The sequence below is a fragment of the Balaenoptera borealis genome (assembly GCF_965194805.1).
Source record: "Balaenoptera borealis genome assembly, chromosome: 18".
Taxonomy (NCBI): Eukaryota; Metazoa; Chordata; class Mammalia; order Artiodactyla; family Balaenopteridae; genus Balaenoptera; species Balaenoptera borealis.
Window position 1 is genome coordinate 25,588,590 of NC_138877.1, and position 22,402 is coordinate 25,610,991.

At 39.7% G+C, this 22,402-nt stretch overlaps 1 protein-coding gene across 8 annotated transcripts in view; it reads right to left on the reverse strand.

Moving 5' to 3' along the window:
* Positions 1–22,402, reverse strand: part of DGKH (diacylglycerol kinase eta) — a 184,706-nt gene that overhangs the window by 84,017 nt on the left and 78,287 nt on the right. The window lies entirely within an intron of this gene.

The following is a 22,402-nucleotide window of genomic DNA, read 5'->3' on the forward strand; positions in this document are numbered from 1 at the left end:
AGCTGTATCCTCACCGAACCTCATTACACTACAGTAGTTCCTCACCCAAATCTTTACCAGGAAAATATTTGAGGGGCAGCAGACTCTGAAAATTATTTGGTTCTTATTCTGAAAGCCTTTTTATTATGACAAGGGAGTAGGGCGGGGAGATGGAAGGATAGAGGAGGGGGCTATTCCCAGGGAAGACTCTCTGAGCCTGTTGGGGGCCAAAGCCAGGATGTTTCTAGAACTAGAGGACTTTTTACCTTTCTTGAAGGATCTGTAGTTTATCTATCCTAAAGTGTCCCCTAGCCCCTGGTCTCATCTCAACCCTTACTTTTACCCTGTCTTCCCACTACCACAACATTCCCAAATGACTTTTTTCAGGCACATCTGAACTTACTTCAGTAATTAGTTTCTTCAAACTATAACCACCACTCCCATCTCAGGTCCTGGGAAATGCACCTGTCATCCACCCCAGCATTTACTGAGTGTTTACTGCATGCCAGAGCCCGGGCATACAAACCATACGGGCTTTGCCTTACCAATCTATAAGGGAGATGGGTAAGTAAACCAAGATTTGCCTGTCCGAAAAAGTGCTATATAAGATGGAGTACAAAGGAAAGACATCTAAATTCGTTTTCTAAGTGCTACCTCAAATAATATACAAACTCCACAGGAATAGAGATATTGTTCTACTTTGAGAGTTACTGGCCTCTAAGGGTTAATCCAACAACACTATTATGTTGTATAAGGATCAAGAATTTCTCAGTCTGGGAAAGCATGTAAATACATAAAACAGATATAAAACAATCTGGCATTAAATATATAAAATTCCATCAAAGAGGACCATTATAGTTAAGACTTTAAATATATAAACATGCACAGGAAAAAAAAAACAAATACCGTACTGGTTATCTTTCAGTGAAAGAATTGCAGATAATTTAAATATGATTTTTTTGGTTGGTCTATGGTTTCTAAAGTAAATAGGTAGTATTTCAGTAACAAAAACATTCTTTAATTTTTTTACTAACTGAAGAATGGGAATTTAGAATTCAAAACTTTGCAGTGTTCCAAAGCTGGAGTTTTCCAGCTTGGCTGCACTTTAAAATCACATGGGAGACTTTTAAAAACCCCAACGTCCAGGCCACGCTCCACACCAATGAACTCAGAACCTATGAAGGTGGGAACCAGCTACCAGTTTTTGTTTTATTTTTTTTAACTCCCAGGTGATTTTGAAGTGCAGCCAAGTTTGAGAACCTGTGTTCTAAAGATATTTTACTGCAAATTCCCAACTGGAAACCACTCATGTAACAGCAGAGTGATTCAGTGCCTAAACCCTGGAGTCAGACAGACTCAGGATGAATACCAACAGCATCCCTTCTTACGTGTGTGGCTATGAACGTTTCCTGAGCCTCAGTTTCGTATCTGCAAGATGAAGATGACCAGTTCCTCACAGCTCTGCTGAGTGTGGTGTGGGTTAGAGAGACAACCCAAGCAAAGCATTCAGCACAGTGTCTGTTACAAGCCAAGCCTCACTAAATATTAGCATAGCAATTATTCTTAGCGCTAACAAGGAAGATGTACATATTTACAGCTTTCTTCTATAAGGTATATAGTTCTTGTGTAAGTGTGGTCCACAGACAAAAGTAACAGGAGCTTAGGTCAAAAATGGAGGCATTTTGCCAACAAAATAGTCACTGACTAGCAAACCACCAAAATAGAAATAAAGATGATGACCTATTCCTTAGAAGACATTAGGAAAACATCAACAAACTAATTAAGAAGAAATGGTCTCCCCCCCCTTAACTGCGCTGCATCTAACCTTACCCAAAGCAGGAATATAACGGCAAAAGGCTTACCAAAGAGCATGAGATCCCAGTACAGCAGTGAAAGAGTTCAGAATGCCGTCTCTAGTAGGTATCATGCCTAAACTATTCAAGATAGAGGGTTCCTCCTTTTAACTCAGATTTCTGATTCTGCAATGAAGGAAATTCTGCAACTTTCTGTGTAACTTTAAGGGTCCAACAACTTCTTCTGTTCAAAAATTCTTATTTCTAATCTAAAGTTGTTTACAACACACTGATCACATCCACACCCTGGCATACCTATTGTTGTATCTTTAGTGATTAATCCTGAATAGCCCTGACTGAAATAAAGATTCATTTGCAGTGAGAAGCCTTTCTTGGAGAGCAGGACAAACAAAAAGTTTAGTTGTGCTATAACAATTTTTGTTGTCTATACTTATTATAACTTAGGGGATATAATTTGACTTTTGTTAAAGCCCAATCAGGTATAAACACGTGTCTTTATAACACTAGGTTTCCTATACCTGAAATTGCCAAAAGCTCAGTCTTAATATTCCTCTTCCATCCTTCCTCATAAAATCTATATCCATCTCTTAAATTATATATGTTCCCTTTATTTCCATTCTTCTTTTTTGGAATGAAGTAATTCACTTTAACAGCTTAAACGTGCCAAACTGCAACGTAGCCATACATCTTATGTATTTTGAGAGCAGAGATACTTCAAAGAGTAAATAGGGATCACTACATCCAAGGGCATAGGTCTTTAATGATGTGTTTGTACCTGAATGAAGCCAAGAGTTTTTTCAAAACATAGCCAACCACGCTCCAAACTAGATTTGGTGAATCAAAATCTTATTTTGGGGAGAGACGTGGATAACTTCAGAGGTATATAACTGTATATTGGCAAAGCTATACAGGTAATTCTGGTGCACACCCATTTATCAACCACGAAGGGTAACAGAAGCATCCAACTTTCCTATTAGTCAAAGCAGGATCTGGCCTAAAATAATGTAAAGAAAGTGCTCTTAATCTTTATGGGCCCCTATCTCCCTTTTCTGCACCGTTCTGCTCCCAAATTTCCAGTGTCTCATCTGCCCCTAGTAATATTTCTTTGTGTGGGACCCATCTGTAATAGCCTCCCACCTACAGCACCCCACGTGATATAACAGAGGTTACAAAATGGTGATCTCCAAGGTTTTTGTGGCCATTTCTGTTGAACCATGAAGTGCTGTGTTGTAAAACAACAAGTTAATATCCATCATATTAGACAGGTTCTTTGCTCATCACAATACAAGCAGCTTAAATCTATTTTCTTCAGCTGGCCGCTCCATACACTTAGTGGCCCATGGAGGCATCTGAATTTGCAAATCCTATACAAACTCCTGTGACTCCTTTGCCTTCTAGGGTCAGTGCTTCCCTATTTTATTACAGTCGCCTCAAGCCCCATCGGTTTTCTCAGGTGACAACTACTGACCTAAAGAGTAATTTTTTCTGAGGTGCTGATAGATGATAAAGGTTTATTTTCTCCTAAGGGTGCCTGAATTTTAACAGGAGACTAATAAAAGCACAAAAGGTCACAACGAATGTATTTCTGGCACCAAGACCAAAGAAAGTGCCACAGGTATTTTCAACAGACGGTGTAATTTAAATCACATAGTATAATTAAAATAACAGAATTTTAGATTAGGAAGAGACTTTCTCATACTGACGCAATACCATAAACATTATTCATTTTATAGCTGTAAACGCTGTGGAGTCTGCATTAAGTGCTCACGAAGAAAGAGACTAGGTTCCATGAAATCCTGGAACCCAAATTTCACAATATCTAAAATAATGTAAAATAACTTATAAATATGTAATGGACTAATGGTAAGACTGAGATCAACAGGTAATTCACATACATGTGAGAAGCTATTAATCTACAGCTGGAATTTATTTATTTATTTATTTTTATTTTTAAAGTATTTGTTTATTTATTTATGGCTGTGTTGGGTCTTTGTTTCTGTGCGAGGGCTTTCTCTAGTTGTGGCAAGCGGGGGCCACTCTTCATTGCGGTGCACGGGCCTCTCATTATCGCGGCCTCTCTTGTTGCCGAGCACAGGCTCCAGGCGCTCAGGCTCAGTAATTGTGGCTCACGGGCCCAGCTGCTCCGCGGCACGTGGGATCTTCCCGGACCAGGGCTCGAACCCGTGTCCCCTGCATTGGCAGGCAGATTCTCAACCACTGCGCCACCAGGGAAGCCCCTACAGCTGGAATTTATAAAGAAATTTTGCTATGCAGGCAGCACACTATGTAAATATCAATAGAATGCTAATTCATATTGCTTGGTAGTTGAACTAAGGTCTTCCCTACTCCCTTTCAGAATGATCTAAAAATCTTTTCATATGTCTGTTTAGAACCATGTTTAGATTTATAAACAAAATCTCCCTTTACTGAGAGTATGTAAAGAGTCAAAAAGGATATCTGAAAATCATTCTACACTCTTGTTTTTGGCTGAATGATCATCTTCCTAGCTGATGAGTCCTTTCAGCTGAATAACAACTTACTGATCTTAGTGGGCATTCCTGTAATGTAGAGTAGGACATATCAAACATCCCCATAGGCTCTCATAATAAAGGGGGAGGCATTAGTCATGAACTTGAGGAAGTCTGTCCCAAAGCTGCTTATTTTCCTATCTAAGAAGAAGCTATATATATTCTGGATATGATATTAATTTCAAAAATCAAACTGCAACAATAATTACCTATACATTGATATAAAAATTTGAGAATTCTGTAGCATAGATATGAAATGTTACTCCCTTGGGGCAAGATTCTACGAAAAAATGCAAGTATTGAAAAAATAAATTCTAATGGAAATTTTTTTGTAAGTAGATAAAACATTTATTCTGAAAAATCTACTAATTATAGAAAGGGAAAGACCCCTGGACGAGAGCAGAACATCTTTGCTAGGAGTATGTGTCTTCTTATCTACAAGAACACTTGACTACAGACTTATGGCAAAAAGGCAGTAACTCATTGATTCTTCAATCATCTCTGTAAATTAAGTATGGTGTTAATTTTGTTACAACACATTGAAGAGAAAAAAAAAAATCTAGAAGCTCAATGAGTTGTCCACAATTACTTAATCCACTTCCTACATGAGGAGTTTAAAAAGTGTTACAGCAAATTAAAAAAAAAAAAAAAAAGATTATTCCTTCACTATAAAATACTGAATTAACTATGGTCAACTCAGTAAATCTCTTTCACAGCTTCTCCATACCTAGGCTTTGTTTGAGAAGAAAGATGGAAAAGAGGTAGAGCTAAAACTGGCAACCATATTTTGAGGGATGCCTACTGAAGAATGAGGGGTCAATACAATGATGTGAAAGATCTGCTTTAAAACACTTCAGATAAAATAGGGAAGAGAGAATAGATGAAGCAAGTGTGGCAACATCTAGATAATAGTAAGAGCTGGGCAGTGGGCATGTGAGGGTTCATCACAGTTATCCTGAGTCTGTGTATATTTGAAATTTTTCACAATTAAAAAAAAAAAATGTACCGAATGTTTGGGAACCCCAAGCAAAACCCTTCAAGGAACTAAGAAGATGAGGGACGTGGGTGTCTTAAGTCTCAGCTTGCAGACCATACCCACCAGGACCCAAGCCTCTGACCTCCTACCTCTTTCTCCCATAGCAAACTCAAATTAGATGAGTAACGTGGTTCCCTTTCTCAAGTGACCTAAAATGTCCACAGAAGCTAGTGAAGTAAGACTTCTGATTACTGGCTGAGATGGGGTGGGATGAAATAAGCTGCAGAGAGCTGTGCAAATTTTACTTCCATATAATTCTGGAGTTTCAGTGACTCTGCTTAAGATTAGTTCTGTAGATCATAAAACTTGACTAAGGAATCATGGCTTCATAACAATGTCATTTTCTGTGCTAATTTGATTTTCCTCAAATATAAATAAAACATAAATTCTGGTACCTGTTTCCATGAAAAAAGGAACCACAGATTTCAATACTATCAGTACCAATATTCTCAGTATTTCCACAGGATCTCACTTTCTAAAAAGCAAAGTTACCTTTTACATGAATTTAAAAATATAAGGGCTTCCCTGGTGGCGCAGTGGTTGAGAATCTGCCTGCTAATGCAGGGGACACGGGTTCAAGCCCTGGTCTGGGAAGATCCCACATGCCGCAGAGCAACTAGGCCCGTGAGCCGCAATCACTGAGCCTGCGCGTCTGGAGCCTGTGCTCCGCAACAAGAGAGGCCGCGATAGTGACAGGCCCGCGCACCGCGATGAAGAGGGGCCCCCACTGGCCACAACTAGAGAAAGCCCTCGCACAGAAACAAAGACCCAACACAGCCATAAATAAATAAATAAATAAATAAATAAATAAATACATACATACATACATAAAAAAGAACCACTATGTCCATCAAAATAAATAAATAAATAAATAAATAAAAATATAAAATACTCTAAAATCAAAATTTTATTGAAAAGCATTTAATGAAATGTTAACACAATAAAACAGAGACGTGTAAGGTGGCAGAATCCAAACATTTTTCAAATGAGCAACTGAACTCAACATTATATAATTTATATAGTCTTAGAATCCTTACAAAAACTGTAAAAGAAAGCAGCCTATTTAACATCTTTATGGGAATATCTTGTCTTTAAGGCTTTGTTTCAGAGTAACGGTCCTAAGCGTCACTCCCCAGAGCATCTGGTTCACTAGAGAGCCAAAGGTAGAAGGACATAGTGAAATCTTACAGGGTAAAGACGACAGTCCCTCTGAGGTTGTGCTCCTCTCCCTGCTCTCGCTGGAAAAAGAGACACGGCAAAGGCTTCAGGGAGTCTACCAGGAAAGGCTGTTAAGTGTTACCTGCTGGACTATGCTACTGTATCGTTTACATAGATAAATTACTTGTACAATGACAAACCACTGCTTCTTTGAAGACTAATAAAGAAAGTTTGGATCCAAGTCAGTATTAAAAGTGTCTTAGAATTCAAATGAACTATAATTATTAATGTTAGTCAATCCCTATTGTATTAGTTTCCTATTATTGCTATAACAAAGTATTCTCATACAGTTGTAGTAGTCAGAAGTTTAAAATCAAAGGGGTCAAAGGGCTGCCTTCCTTCTGGAGACTGTAGGGGAGACGCTATGTCCTTGTTTTTTCAGTTTCTAGAGGCTGCCTGCATTCCTTGGCTTGCGGTGCCTTCCTTGCATCATTCCAACCTTCTGCTGCCACGGTCTCACCTTCTCTGACTCTGATTCCTCTTGCCTCCCTCTTATAAGGACCCCTGTGATTACACTGGGGCTACTCCAGTAATCCAGGATAATCTCATCTCAAGATCCTTAACATAATCACAACCACAAGAGTCCCTTTTGCCATATAAAGGGATGTTCACAGGTTATAGGAATTAGGATGTAAACACCTTTAGGGTTCATTATTCAGCTTACCACACCCACAAAGTAAATATAATACCACACCCATAAAGTAAATATAAGGACTTTTGATATTGTAATAATGAACTGGTAAATCAATGACACCTCTACTATATTTTCTTATTATATTCACAATTTTAATTAATATCCATGGATGCAAACAACTTTTCTTCAAAGGAATTAATAATTAAGTTCCTTAAAAATCGGAGGCTCTCATGTTGGTTAATAAACAGAATTATTACTCCTGCAGCATCCTACATTTTCAGAGTGCCTTGCTGTCAATATGGTCACATACATTATCTCAGTTAATCATCCATATATATAGCTGGCCTACGTGATAGATAAAAAGAAATTTAACTTGTTTAAAATCACAGACTCGTTAAATAGGAGAGCCAGAGTTTACAGTCAGAACTTCCGGTTTCATATCACAACCTCTTTCCTTGTTAAACCAGACAAGTAGAGCTTGTTTCTCAGCTGCCCTTATGTGCACCATACAACCCTGCTGAAAGTGAAATCTCTTGTGCTATAATGTGACCTATCCAACTCTAAGAAACCAAGTGTCATCAAAACAATTATGTCGATTGAAAACAAAAGGGTTAGGATAAAGGAAGTTTCAGATTAGCAATAACAAAATAATATTTCCTGTGAATAATTAAGCTACAACTTCATTTAACTATATAATAGTATTTATAACTAAAATATCACTAAAAATATACTTCACTCACCAAAATTGGTTTAAAAAAAGATCTAAAAATTACTGATCAGCATTCTAAGAGGAGACCAAAATCAAGTAATATTTACACTGCCAATATAAAGCAAGCCTATTTCACAACTACCAAAGGGAATTAAAAGAATTCAGAACTGAAAGCCAGGCCACACAAATCAGCTGTGTAATTCTATGTAGTTTGCTTAGTGTTTGCAAGTTTGCAAGCTCCCCATGAGTCCAACACCCAAGTGTTTGAAAATCAGAGTTGGCTAATAACCTGATAACCTTATCTAAGGTCTCCACTTTCACTCTCCACCAAAAGGTGCTATTCTCCCCTTTATAGCACTTTTTTCCACTTAGATAATAACATCTGATTATTTTCTGACTCCATCCACTTCATGTCTGTTGCACAACTGTATTCTAAAAGTCAAACACACACACACACACAAAGCATAAATAAATAAATAATAATAAATACAAGTCAAACACAAGTGTAGCACAGAGCATATTAATGTCTTAAGCAATGGGCAAAGATAATGGGTTAGATGAGCTATAACATTATGAGGAAAGTGCTGAAGGTTACCTATGGTGATAGTTTAAAAACTTACACTCTCTGTTTGAATCCATCCATCAAACTACTCATTCAGTCACTAGAAAATGTAAAGAGTGCCTATTATATACCGAGCAATATTGCAGACCTGGAAATACTCTGTCCTTTCACTCAAGGAGCTCATGGTACAATGGGGAACACAGATACGTAAACCTAATTTCAATATAGTCAGTTTCTGTCATCTTCCAAACCACCTGGCCTGACTTAAAGATCCTTCAAGATCTGGACCCTTATCTATGCTCTCAGCACCCAGGGTGCAACTAGAATACAGTGAAAGGGCAGCTAACCAAAACTGAAGGATCAGGGAAAGCTTTGCAGGAGATGATACTCAAGCATTTAAGGATGAATGTCAAGTAAGATTTCGGGGTGGGGGGCGGGGAGGAAGCCAGAGAAGGGGAAAGGAGGAAGGGATATTGCAAATGAAGGGACACACAAACACACAGATGAAGAAAGGTCAAGGTAAGGACTGGTATTTTAAGTAGTGTGATATGACAATCACAGGTTGAAGAACAAAGAGCAACCAGAGAGGTAGTTACGAAAAACCTTTTAACCACACTCAGGAGTCTGGATTTGATCTTCAAAGTGACAGAGCACTACGAAAGGACCGTAAGCAGGAAAGAGACACAAAATACTTTATTTTAGAAAGATAATTCTGGCAGCAATGGAGTGGGTCAGCTGGGTGGTCAAGAGACAGGGGAGAAGACTCTTATGAAACTGTGGGAAAGGCAAGACAGGACAAGAGTTCAGGGTGGCGATGGGGCTGCTGTGGATAGAAGCAGTCTATGAAGACTGGAGCCAACAGCAGAGATGATTAAGGGTTTAATAGCTTTTTCAGAGGCAGCATTAATGGGCCTTGGTGACTGGCTGTGAAGAGAGATAATGAGGGAGCAGTTTAGATGACTCCAGGTTTCACATTTCGAATGAAAATCAGTTTAAAGCCCAAAATACTATTTATGGAGTAATTATAACAGGCCAGGACCTGTGTGTGCTAAAATATATCATATCATATCATATATCATATATTATTTCATATATCATTTCATATATCATAGCATACCATACATATGATATCACATCATATATCATATCGTACCATATCAAATTTCATCCGCACAACTCAAAAAGTAGCATCCATTTTACATTTGAGGAACCTAAGACTCAGAGAGGTTTGTAACTTGTCCAAGGTCACAAAGCACACGTAGAATTTGAAACTAAATTCTGTCTGCTTTCCTAGCCATCTACTAGAGAATGAAAGAATAGCAAAGAATTTACTGGCATTATCCTAAAAGGACAGACAGAACAGGCTGTACAAGCTACTCACTTTTTCTCCCCTTAAAAGATAATCAGGGATATTACAGTTATATCTCAATCCTATATATACTTGTACATTCTTTAAAGATGAACAAGAAAAGGTAGTGGTAAAATAATAATAATAATAATAATAAATTTAATTTGCTAATATAGACAGGTCTCTGCAAACCAGACACCTTTGGAGAACAAAATTTTGACAAGATTAGATAATCGTATGTAGCACTGTATTTGAAGTATTACATTGTCCATGGGAAACTGAAAGGTTTTTCCATTTGTTCAGTATTAATTGTAATAACAAGGAGCACAGTGATTTCAGAAATTCTTTACGGAGGCTGTAACACACACTTCCCCTGTAAACTAGCAGTGGCTGTGCGTTAATGGACACAGTAAAAGTTTTACCGCTCATCTAATATTTTTCGGCTGCACCAGCGGCTGGAATGACGCATTGGCCCCATTCCCTTGGCACCGCTCCTTTGGTTTGTAACCACACATTGCTTTGTACAGAACACATATGCAATGGGAATTGTCAAAACAAAATAATTATCTTGTTTGTACTAGTCACCACAACACTAAAACATGTCTAAAATCTAAAATTTCCATTACACCATAATCATACTTAAGGAATAGGGAAGATGTTTGAATATGCTAGAAATGTAAAAAGAGCCAGGAAAATGATACTTAAAAAAGTACTTTAAATCGTTTTAATAGTCTTTAAAGCATCTCCATCAATCGCCTCCTAGACATCACCAGGATATCTTACCATCATTTTAAATTCTCAGTGTCCGATTCACAATGTCTTTTTTTCACGCCCCACAGACCTGCTTGTATTCTTGTTTTCTACCCTTAATTAAAGGCATCATTTACGTACCAACCCCCCCAAATTCAACAACGCTACGTTAGTTTCCTCCTCTCCCTTCTCCCTTCCCTTTGGCCATAGTTCTCCTGACTTTCCCAAAACATCTCTCATCCATCCCTTCCTTCCCTCCTATTACAGGTGGTCTGATATGTACCTTATCATGGTTTCCTTGACACTGCAGCAGTGTCCAACTTGGGCTTCCTACTAAATCCATCACTCTTGTCAAATGCATCTGCTAGGAAGCTGTCAGAAAGGGCTCCCATGTAGCATCTAAAATTTTTTTGAATAAGTAATTTGTGATACAAAAAATATTTCAAAATATATTTAGAAGGAAAAGTACCTCTCCCTTTTCGAGCCTGTCCCCAGCTACCAAGTTTCCTTGCTGAAGGCAAATATCTGTAAGCTTCTGTGTACCCCTCCAGAGACATTCTTTGCATTTACAACAAATATGTGGTCTTTTGAGGTTTAAATGCATGCGTGTGTGCACACACAGAGTGACATTTTATACATGCATGCTGTTTCACATCTGGCTTTTCCCACTGAATAAAACTTGGAGTTTGGTGTGTATTGTTACATAGAGAGCTGATACATTCTTTTTCATGGTTGCATAACATTCTACAGTGTGATATATTTCATCATTCATTTCAACCAGTCTCCAATTTGCGCATTTGGATTGTTTCCAATCTTTCCCTATTACAATGCGCCATAAATATCCTTGTACATATGTCTTTGCACACATAATTGGTACATTTCATCACCTCTGCTAATTCTGGATGATGTGGGCAGTAAAGGTATTGATGAATCTAAAAGACTTGAAAAAACTTTCTTTACAGTCTACCCCATAAAGTATGCATCTTGACCGCACTGTGTTAAGGCCCAGGTTACAATTTTTCTCAGTAGTCATTTTGAGTAGTCACGTCAGTACTTGCTGCTGGGTATGCTCAACCCATCCTGAAAAGGCACGTGCAACCTAGAACACTGTCACAGGAACAACACTTTACCTGTACGAAAACAAAACAAAACAAAACAAAACACTGAATTTTTACAAAGGTCTCCAAAGGGAGAAGAATTTGCTGCTTTGTCCTGACAGCCTTTCTTACATTATGAGCCTAACAAATAGGGAAGTTCTACTTGAGCAACTATGAAAAATTAATTATCGTTGGCATCTTCTACTGATGGAATTCTAAAAGAGAAAATGGCCATTTGTGCAGACACCAGACCACAGAGGCCAAACATTCAATGCTTATAAACATGAGATCTGTAGAACATACATCCATACAACGCATAGAATACCGTGACTCTTCCCTCTTGAAATATTAGCGGCAGGCCTGTATGACTTCTGGCTACTACCCCAGTAACTACCCACCATCAGACATTCATACTATATAGGGTTGTGCTAGATTATTACAAAGCATTAGTGAAGTGTGTAAAAGCATCCCATTTGCAGGGACAAGATACCCTACCAACTGATCCAGACAGACCATGTCATTAGGTGATGTCCGGTGTCTGGATCAATGGAAGACATAACTCAACCTTACTGGAAGGGGCCTAATTAAGCGCTGATGTCAAGGGCCAGGTTATCCTATGGCCACACCCTCTACTCTAAGATGCCAGCTCTGTTTATAGCTTCTTGATAATAATCTGTTTCTCTCCAAGATTTAAAGACCATCTTCTGCCTTGAATCCCATAGTGGGGGGCAGCTTACAAGAAACTTCTGAAAGTATCCTAAGATAGCTGTCCGATCTTTCGTAAACCCGGATCAGCTAACACAGCCTGAGTGTCAGGACTGTCCAAAAGCCTTCAGATCTGCTACCAGCAAGTCTCATCCTGTGACAACGAGCAAAACTAAAAAGGAAAAGTATCTCCAACCGGATAGCAATCCACCTGCGTGTTGTCAATAGGAAGGTCTTGCTTCTGATGCCCCTTGTCTGTTGCTGACTAGATTGTAACTTGTCTTCCAGGAGTAAAAACCTACCTTTGCCTGCACGCATTGAGATTTGATCTTGGCAAAGTTTAAACTGGGTCCATAGAAACGTTTAAGGCAGAAACTACTGAACTGAAAAATATCTTCTTTAAACATTTTTTTGTTGGAAATTAAATTCTTACCGGAGACCTGTCACAATGCAGAGGGCAATCAAGACTGCTAATCCTGGGCTTCCCTGGTGGCGCAGTGGTTGAGAATCTGCCTGCCAATGCAGGGGACACGGGTTCGAGCCCTGGTCTGGGAAGATCCCACATGCCGCGGAGCAACTAGGCCCGGGAGCCACAATTACTGAGCCTGCGCGTCTGGAGCCTGTGCTCCACAGTAAGAAAGGCCGCGACAGTGAGAGGCCCGCGCACCGCGATGAAGAGTGGCCCCCGCTCGCCACAACTAGAGAAAGCCCTCGCACAGAAACGAAGACCCAACACAGCCAATAAATAAATAAATTAAATTAAAAAACAAAAAAAACCAAAACAAAACAAAAAAACTGCTAATCCTCTCTCTTCCATTAAAGATAATTTACCTAATGACTATCACCAAAATTGACCTTGGGTGGCAACCAAACAAGCACTCTAATCATTGCTAGCTGGTACACTGGTCTACACACCCTTCTTTCCACTTACTTGTAAGGTAATGAGGATTCACTAGGAATGGCCGGACTGGACTAAATTCTATTTAAAATGTTGATTACTGCTATTGCACTTGTAAAATTCCAATATGCTATTCATCCTCATGGAAAAATCACAGGCTTTCAATATTAATTATCCTACCTGTTAACTACATAAATTTACAAAATTATGTTCTCTGAACCCCACCTCTTCATCTATTGAAGGGAAGGAAGAATAACTACTTCATGGGCTTAATGAGATAATGAAGTGAGACATAAACTAAAAATTACCTGCTATGTGCTCATTACTGCTTATTGCGGGTTACAGGACAGACCAAAGAGGTTTTGGAAATGAATAATCATTTATTTTTCTTATCTATATTATAAACACCTTAAATTTTTAAAACATGTAGAATAATAGGCTTTCCTTAGTACTGTTTTAATATTTCATTAACATTCAAGGAGAACTTAAAACTATTTTAATATTAAAAAAAAAATAAGTGGTTGTTTTAAATTGTCTAATGGAGCCAAAATCTGAAAAGTGTAATGATGTATTCTCATTTTTAGAGCATTTCATGCCAGATGCAAGGCCAGATTCTGAAGCCATCAATAAGACCAGGTGTGATGAACAAAGCACCCCTTTTTGCGTGCACATCATTTGGGTTTTGTCAGGGTGATTCAAGACTGCAGGAGGCTTGGATCACTCATAAGGCGCAGGAGGGCAAACATCTCTGGAATTTTCTGGAGCGTTTGAGCACCACCACGGCTCTTCACTATTCCCAGTTTCTTAACAGGGCACCAAGGATTCTGACTTCCTGGGAGATCTGGAACATCAAACTCCTTAGAAAACAGGACTCTACCCTGCTGGTCAGTATAGAACTTCCAAGATACTAAAACTCTTCAGGATTCTGCTGTTTCAGTCAGAGGCCACAGGATAACAGGATATCTTTAGCTGATATCCAGACATTGATGACGGTTTTGTTTTAATTTTTATTACTAGTAGTTTATTTTCCCATGTTAGGCCTCTATTCCGGGTACCTCTGTGAGACAGGATATGATCTCTTACAAGGTCTGAGGTTCCCTTCTGTACCACAAATGGGGATCAGAAGCCAGAGCTAGCCTAAATGAGTATGGAACTAAGGAGCTTTCAACTAAGAGGCTTCAGCTACGTTAAGACCACAGTGAAGTCCAAGTAAATCCCACAGCCCTTCTCCAAAAGGGGCATGGGGAAGCAGCAAGGCTGGCAGCGTGAAGAGATCTCCTGTGGACGACTGCACAGCTTTGAAGCCTCTGTACCACTGGATGGCTGGTCGGCCTGGGGCTGCTCTTTTGAAACTTGAGCAACTCTTGCCCGTCTTCACGCAGAATCTCTCAAAAGAGAAAATGGATCTAGAAGTTAAGTCCGCGTAGAGCTACAGCTGCTGTCTCCAAGATCATGGTGCGAGTGATAGCATCAGCTCAGGACCATCTAGCTGGAACCTGGGAAAGGCCTAGTACGTGGAACATATCAGTGAAATGCAGGTTTACAACTCACCCAAGAACAGGAGGCTGTGCAGCATGTGGCTATTCACTGGGAGCCTCAATACGGCAGGGGCACTGTGGAGGTCAGCCCTCCATGATACAGGCCTGACCTTTCATCTGGGTGGACGTCTTCCATTGGCCATCCCCAAGGTGCCTGAGGCTAAGACTTCCCAGGGAACCAGCTTCATTAAACACTGGTGTTTAGGGTCAGGAATAAGCAGTTCTACATGGTCACCATATTTTGGTGGCAGAAATACTGACACCGGGTATGTGTTTGTGGAGAAAAGCAGATGAAGCAGTCCAGAGGATTTTGTCTATGGAGTCCTGAATGGTCAAAGAGTTTGCGTAATCTCTTCTCTTTCCTATAACTTGGGTCCCTGTGATGACACAGTTTCTAGTCTTAGTTGGGAGGCAGTTCATTGCTTTTTGTATCCCAAGAATCCTATTCTAAGGCCACATACTTTAAAGACAGGGACCTATTCCTGGAGGCTTTTAAACTTTTTCAAAATATGGTACTCAGTGGCCAATTCCTTTTAGTCACCACTGTATATCCAGAATCTAGCACAGTGTCTGATATATACAGCAAGCTTTTGATAACTATTTGCTAATGAATGAATGAATGTCTAAGGGCAGTTCTGGAAGTGGAGGACCAGGTGGGGAGTGGGCTTCTGTGCAATAGCCTAGGGGGATAGGAAAGGTACGGAGGCAGCAGGTGCAGGCTACTGACCAGGAGCGCCATGCTCTCCCTGAGCCATGGATCTTCAGCAAGGCCAGGACAGGGTAAGGGGCAAGTGGTAATGCCAAGCACGGCTACTTAACATGGTACCCTGTCTGGACCTCCAGGGACACAGTTCTCTTGACGATGAGCCCTCTTTCCCAACATTTTGATGGTGTCTATTCATACCGTCATTCATCAGAGGGTCTGTCTGATGAAACTGATCTGGAGACCCATGGTCTGATTATGCAACCAAGCCCAGGTTCCCAGAGCTCCTGAGCTGCCAGAATACTCAAGGACATGCTCACTGGTTCTTGCCTTACTTTAGAAAGTCCATTTGAAAGATGTATGGAAGGTTACTAGTGATGGTGGAGACCTCAGTTAATGTATTTGAAAGGTTCATGGAAGAGTACTAATGAAGGTGAAGACAAAGGCACAGTTCTCCCACCCACATCTTATTTCCACCCCAAGATTTTAGTCTAGCTACAAAAGAACCAACGTTTTCTTACCTCCTAAGACTTTGGCCTAAGGAAGCTCACGATAATGTAAGAAGTATTTCTCTGGGTTATACTCTTGGAAAAGATCTACATCACTCAATGAAAAGATAAACATGATACTCCCACAGAAACAATGATAAGACATTTCATTTCTAAAAGCCTGGTGTCGAAGTTATAGAAAAACAAATACAAATTGCAAACTTAACGTATAAATTATCAGATTCATAGTATAAAGTCTAACCTAAACTGTATATAAGTCAACTTTGAAAAGGAAAAACAATAACCCCTCAAACTGCGTTAATGTGGTATCACTTGAGAGTGCAAGACAATATTTTAACCAACATAGACATTAAAAAATATGAGGTTTGCTACCATCTGGCATCTAATAATTATGTGGAAATACTGCAATGGTTAATCATAGGCAAGAATCATGTTTGTAAGACTTATTGTTGGTATAAAAATAATCTGAGTCATGATGTGTAGATTTCAAACAAGGATACACATGTTTATGGGTATATTATAATACTACACCACGGGGGAAAATTAGGAAACAGTGCTCTCTAGGCTAAAACTTGAAATAACACCTTTCTCTCAAAGAAATATTAGCGTTTACAAATATCATTCATTCCTTCAACAAGACACATTCTTTCATTCATTTAACAAATATTTATTGTCTTTCCACTCTATGCCTGGTCCTGTGTTAGCCTTGGGGATTCAGTGGTGAAGAAGACAGTCTTTGTGCCTAAGGAAATTTCAGTCTCCACCATCTCCCCTCCCACATTCACACACCATGCAACATTCTCTCCAACAGCATTCTTGAAGGAAGGTCCCTTAGCTCCTGCTGTGTCCTATAATGAGACAGAGTGTGGAAAATGTCCAGCATGGAGTCAAGCAAGCTCTACATCCACTGCTCCTTGCCTACTCCCAACAAACGCCAAGAGCTGAGAGACCCGAATTCTGTACTAGCTGCACATAGCTATCAGTCATCCAACCTTGAGAAAGTCATTTCAGCTCCTTGAACCTGAGTCTGCTCTGAGGACTGTCTTCTTGGAAGCCACTTTCCGATCACAGGGAATGAGATGACTAGAGATTTCTAAAAATGGGCAGAGCCATTACCTCACAAGAGGCCTATTCTATCAGATGACACAGTTATAAAGTTCTCTTTTGTGTAGAGCTGAAACTGTCCCTCTGTGAATTCAACCATGGATCTTTGTCCTGTATGCCAAACCTGTCTACTGCTTCTTATCTATAATAATCTCTCAACTATTGAAAAGATGTCACATCTTCCCAAGTCTTTAAAATAAAAAGTGCCCTTTAATGTCAATCAATCCCATTTTCTGGACCTTTTTAAATAATATTAGTTACCTGCCTCTGTGAGGTCTTTATCAACCTTTCTATTTAACATATAGTGTCCACAATAAAATACAGTGCTCTAAATTTGTAGTACAACCAGCAAGTGCTTGCGATACATCTAGTAACACAATATAAGGCTCTATAATTGGGCTTCCCTGGTGGCACAGTGGTTAAGAATCTGCCTGCCAAAGCAGGAGACACGGGTTCGAGCCCTGGTCCGGGAAGATCCCACATGCCGAGGACCAACTAAGCCTGTACGCCACAACTACTGAGCCTGCGCTCTAGAGCCCATGAGCCACGACTACTGAGCCCACGTGCTACAACTACTGAAGCCCGCGCGCCTAGAGCCCGTGCTCCACAACAAGAGAAGCCACCACAGTGAGAAGACTGTGCACCACAACGAAGAGTAGCCTCTGCTCAGTGCAACTAGAGAAAGCCCACGCACAGCAACGAAGACCCAATGCGGCCAAAAAAAAAAAAAAGACTCTATGATTGACTTGGAGGAGAAAAGACAAATGAACGTGTAAAAAACAACCACAGGAATACTATCTGAATCATACTCATTTACAACTCCACAATAAAGAGGCAGGATAGCAGAGTAGTCAAGAGTACAGATTGAGGCCATATAACCCAGATGGGTTCAGATTCTAGCTCTTTATATGTATTGGATGTTAACCTCTCTGTTTTCAGATTTCTCCCCTATAAAATGGGAAGCATAATAGAACCTACCTTATAAGACTGATATAAAAAAGTGAATGAGTGATCAGATATAAAGCAGTTATAAGAGGTACACAGTAGACTACATATTATCAAATAAAATAGGCAACTTATTTATCTAAGTGATTATATATTAACATGTTTATCTAAATGCCTGTTTTGCAATGTGCATTCACAAATGATATAAAAAGAAAATAACTTTTCATTACTTCCATGTATCTAAACATTGAGTTATTAATGGATAAAAGTAAATTGACACTTCCTTAGGTTCAAAGGATGTGATATCTCTCTTAAGAGAGAAGATGAAGTGAATTATATTAACAGAGAGGAAGCTAAGAGGAAAACAGAATAAACAGAAAGTAAACATGAAAGAAACAAGTTCTTAAGAACATTTTCCCCTTCCATGAAAACACAGTCTGCTCATTTCGACTATACTATGAATGCATAATTTTCAGCACTTTATGTGCAGTAAGAGTGTTCTCTTTATTGGTTTGTTTTTATGTCTACTTTTAAAAACCTCGTCAGAAGAGTCATCATCTAATGTTGATCAACTTTCTGTCATGTCTACCATGGCAAGTGACCCCTGAACTAAAATGACTCTCTTTCAGTGCTCATTTAGTTCTAAAAATAAGCGCTGCCACATGGCATCTGTTTCCATACAACTAAGCCAGCGTGGATATGAGGTAACCATGGGACTTCAAACACACTTGTAGATCACTCACTAACAATGCTAAGCGTGGTTAAATAAACAAAATAAATTACCTCTGTATTTCTTTCTAGTTCAAAAAAAAAAAAAAAGCTTTCTTTACAAACCTCCTAAGAAGTTTTACCAATGTCGATACAATTTCTTTAAAAATGATGACTCATTTATTTAAGGTTTAGCCCAAACTTCATTAAAATTTAAAGAACACAGTCATTTGAACAGTACACTTTGAAAGCCTAATGTATACCACATCATTGTGATGGCTTTCAAATCATTAAAAAGCTCTTCTTTAGCAAATAACATTTACCTAACAAGGAACAACTGTACTCCATTTGTTACAGAATGGTTGCTTTTCCCAACAGTACTTATTAATATTAGATACAAGTGGAAATAAATCTTCACTACACCTCTGAGAAATAGGCAGCATGGAATGTTTTCTCAAGATAAAGTTCATCCATATTCTCTTTCAAAATTCCCAAACTTGGGGCTTCCCTGGTGGCGCAGTGGTTGAGAATCTGCCTGCCAATGCAGGGGACACGGGTTCGAGCCCTGATCTGGGAAGATCCCACATGCCGCGGAGCAACTAGGCCCGTGAGCCACAACTACTGAGCCTGCGCGTCTGGAGCCTGTGCTCCGCAACAAGAGAGGCCGCGATAGTGAAGAGGCCCGCGCACCGCGATGAAGAGTGGCCCCCACTTGCCACAACTAGAGAGAGCCCTCGCACAGAAACGAAGACCCAACACAGCCATAAATAAATAAAATTAAAAAAAAAAAAATTCCCAAACTTTTAAAAGTTGGCAATACTGTCACTTGTGAAGGGAAGCAAGGGATAATAAGTGTGTGATATCAGTTGCCACCAACATGTATCAAACTGTACGTGGTCATCACTGTGCTAGGTATTTTGGTGCATTATCACATTTCATTTAATCCTCATAACCTATGAGGCAGATACCATTATTACCCTCAATTAAAGTTAAGGACACTGAGATTTATAGCAGTTAACTAATTTGTCTAGGGTCACCTAACTAGACACGGCCGAGACACGACCCAAACCCCGGCTGTTTGACTTCAGTCTTAAGCTCTGCAATTGGAAAAATTTAAAAAAGTGGGGATAGACATGCCATGATTAGTGAGAAAGAGACAAAGAGAGCAGTGGATGTGAGAAGAAAGAGAACAGAGGTAAAGACCATCCAGATGGAAAGAATACTGTGCAATAGGAAAGAGCCCTGAGTTAAACATCAGGAGATCTGCAATCCCTTTTCTGGGCGGCACCAGTATGACCAAAGGGAAATCAATTCTCTCTAGTTTAATATAAGAAGAGCACATTCACATACAGCACAGAGGTATCTTAAAGATAAAAAGGTTAAAGTGAAAATAAAACTCTACAACACCATGCAAATATCAATAAAATAAAAAAGAAAATGAACAATTAAAAATGGACAAAAAAAATTAAGAATGTTTCACTGATTCCACAGTCATAGAAAATGTCATGGTAGAATTTAAACTACAAATAAATTAATTGTGAACATTAACCTAAACACTCATAAAATGCCAAAAAGCCTGTCTGGAACTGTTCTTTTCTGTTCCCCGATCACACCACTGACACCTACCTAACATCACAGAAAATGCATTCAACGTTAGTAGGTTTTGTTGTTGTTGCCTACTGCAGAAGACACTTGTAAAACCAGAAATTCAAACTTAGGTCAAAATTAGCCCAATGTGGGGTAATTAAAAAGTATATATGTATGTGCACGTGCGTGTGTGTGTATTTAATTTATCATATCTATTTATTTCGACATTGTGAGACCTGGAGCAGAGGAATCCAGCTATTCTGTGAAACCAACAGAAACTGTGAGATAATAAATAGGCATTGTTTTACGCCACTAAGTTTGTGGTAATCTGTTACGAAACAACAGAAAACTAATACAATACCTGAGGCAATTTAGACAACCCCAAAAACAAGACAATTATTAACTCCAGGGATGCGAGCATAGGCCTGTTTAAAAGAAATCATCGTGTAGGTAGGTCTTAACCATGTCTGCAGATCCTTTGACACCACCCTCAAGATGTCTGTGTCTCCTCCTCTGGAAGCTCAGTCAGTCTCAGTGCTTGCTCATAACCACAGAATGACTTCCCCAGCTAAGTCAGTTTCTGCCCTGCTCTCTAGAACACTCCCTGTAGAACCCATTTTACTAGAGTTTGACATTGGGTTTTTGGGTAAAGCACAGCTTTTCCACTTTCCATTTACTAATTATAGATTTTCCATTTACTATTTTCCCTTGTCAATATATCATCCTTAGGGACTTCAAGGCAAAGAGTAGTGGCTGTAATGAGGCAGAATTCAGCTGTCGCTGGATTCCCCAGCCATAACACCACCAAACTACACCATTAACCTCTGACACGAACTGGCCAAAATAACACCACGAGTAGCAGTCACTGGAACCCAGGAAGGTGGAACATTTAAATATTTAAAGATAGGGAGGATTGTCAATTACTGGTTGAAAACATACCTCTTATTCCATTTTATACCCTGGAAAGTTCTACCAAATTGATTTGCTATAAAACTCTAAGCAATCTGCCTAACATTTTAGTCTCGCATTTCTCGTCCAACAAACTTCAGAAACGACATTTGGTTGAGTGAAACGTTGGAAATTTCTTGAAAATATTTCAACGAAAAAGTCTTCTCATGCCCAAAATGAACTTTCATCTTTTTAATTAAAATCAACAAATACTTATGGATAAGGTACTATGAGATAAAAATGTATGACAGTGTCCCTATCCTCAAGGAGGTTATAAGAAACATAAGTACTTAACTAAACACAAGGCGGAATACAGTAAGTTCTATGAGAAAGAAGGTACAAAAGGAGAGACTGCATGCAGTTGGAGGTCCAAGAAAGAGCTGTACGAAGGATCTGAATAACCTCTCCCAAATCTTAAATTTCGGAACCCTCACTCAGACTAAACTCTAGATCCTTGTCGGGGAGAACCCCTTATCCACAACCCCACCACGAGTCTCCACAGAGGGGAGAAAACTATTGCTCACCTCCCAGGGAAGACAAGTGGTTAATCTGATAGGTTAATCGCCCTACCCGACCTTCACCTGGGAGGAAGGAAGAATAAGCAACATTTTGCCCTTCAGCCTCCAACAACTTATCAGAAGCTCTGTATTTAGTGGTTATTGGATCCTGTTCAGCCATTAATAAAGTCATCCCATATTCCTTATGCTCCATTCTCAAAAACTGAGAACTCAGAGGGGGAAGATGGATCAGTTACTGATCCCTCAAACATCCAACAATCCCTTTTTTTTTTTAATTTTTTTTTTTTAATTCTATTTTTGGCTCTGTTGGGTCCTCGCTTCTGCGCGAGGGCTTTCTCTAGTTGCGGCAAGCGGGGGCCACTCTTCATCGCGGTGCGCGGGCCTCTCACTATCGCGGCCTCTCTTGTTGCGGAGCACAGGCTCCAGACGCGCAGGCTCAGTAGTTGTGGCTCACGGGCCTAGTCGCTCCGCGGCATGTGGGCTCTTCCCAGACCAGGGCTCGAACCCGTGTCCCCTGCATTGGCAGGCAGATTCTCAACCACTGCGCCACCAGCGAAGCCCCAA